Raw genomic sequence first — 1,812 nt, 5'->3', positions numbered from 1 at the left:
ATTTGTCCTTTTGTGACTGAGATATTTCATTCAGCATAATGTCCTCCAGGGTCATCCATATTGAATAATATCTCATGAGTTCCTTGTTTTTCAATGCAGCATATATTCCATTGTGTGAATATGCCACAGTTTCTCTATCCATTCTTTTTTTGATGGGCACTGAAGTTGTTTCCAACTCTTTGCTATTGTGAACAAAGCTGTGATAAACATTGGTGTGCATATATCTGCTTGGGTGGCGGTTATGGTTTCTTTGAGATATATTTCAAGAAGTGCAATTGCTGGGTCAAATGGTATTTCTAGTTGCAACTTTTTGGGAAAGTGCCATACTGCCTTCCATAGTGGCTGCACAATTTTACACTGCCACCAACAGTGAATAAGGGTTCCAGTTTCTCCACAATATCCCCAGCATTTGTTGTTTGCTGTTCTGTTAAGTTTTGCTATTCTTATTGGGGTGAGATGATTATCTCATAGTTGTTTTGTATCTTCATCATTTCTAACATACGGAGGCCCATTGCAGCAGTTATGGTGTCAATCCATCTTGTTGTTCACTGACCCTCTATCTTTCAAGTGTGGTGTCCCTATCCAAGGCCTCTCCTAACAATATGCCCAAAATATTTCATCTTGCTAACATCCACAATCAACAGCCTTGGTACCAACAGCCAGGGAATCAGGAGATACATTGCACTGGAAAAGCCCACTGTCAGCGACTTCTCCAAATTACTGAGAAGCAATATCAGTGTGAAAACTAAAGTGTGCCTGATTCAGGCCATGGAGGATTTTATTTCAATCATTTGCTGTGCATCTGAGAGCTGGACAATGAATAAGGATGACAGAAGAAAAACTGATGCCTTTGAGTTGTGGTGTTGGGTAAGAGTCCTAAATATCCCATGGACTGACAAAAGAGCAAACAGAAATATCTTCTAGAAAGTGTGGACAGAATAATGCTTGAAGGCACAGATGACAAAGCTTCACCTCACATACGCTGGACATGTTGTTTGTTTCAATTAGTAGTTGACCCGAACCATTCACATTACTCAGGGATGTTCTTGTCAGACAGTCATCCTTAAAAACCTTATCAGAACTGACCTTCCTTTGTCCTCTCAGTGTAGGTCGAGATCAAAGGAGTTACCTGACAAGTGAGTCTAAATGGGGGTGATTTTTGCCAGGGAATATATGTCAGTGTCCAGAGGCTTGAGCTGTCACCGCTTGGAGAGTGCCAAGGCAGAGGTTGCTAATCCTACAAGGCACAATCCAGCGCTGTAACAAAGGCTTATCCAGGATATTGACAGTGGGGAGGTTAAGAATCCCTGTGGTAGCCAAAAAGGGAGTCTGGAGTTGGCCTGAGCCATGAGAACTGGGTCACTTCACCCCCTGGGGTCTCACCTTACTTGTCTGTGACGTAATCCTCTCTTAGGTTACACTTAGTTCTAAACTCTCCTGATTCAGTAATGCTCACTTTAGCTGGAGATCAAAGATGGTGTGTGACCCTCTTTAGAATTTCATGTTTTGAAAATAAGGACTGTGGAGAATTTTAAAGAGACTTTCCAGAAAATACTGCTTAAAATTCAGGTGGACCTTAAAAAGACTTATCCCCAGAAATGCTGTAAGGGAGCCCAAGGGCCTCATTCTCATGCTTTGTGTCAAAGGAAGGAGTGCTTATTGAGGCTCGAGGAATGGCCCTGGAATAGAATCTTCTCCTAGGATTACCCAAAACCCAAGACGGCAGTTTCTACACCTGAGAGCTGCTTTCAAGTGTTGTCTGAGGCGTGCCAGATCTCTGTAAGGGTTTTGCTCTGCATCTTCTTTTTTTTT

The sequence above is a fragment of the Elephantulus edwardii genome, unplaced genomic scaffold (assembly GCF_000299155.1).
Source record: "Elephantulus edwardii isolate Elephantulus edwardi_28Jun2011 unplaced genomic scaffold, EleEdw1.0 scaffold00034, whole genome shotgun sequence".
In the NCBI taxonomy this organism is placed as follows: domain Eukaryota; kingdom Metazoa; phylum Chordata; class Mammalia; order Macroscelidea; family Macroscelididae; genus Elephantulus; species Elephantulus edwardii.
The sequence above is the reverse complement of the archived record's forward strand: the minus strand, read 5'-3'. Positions refer to the sequence as shown.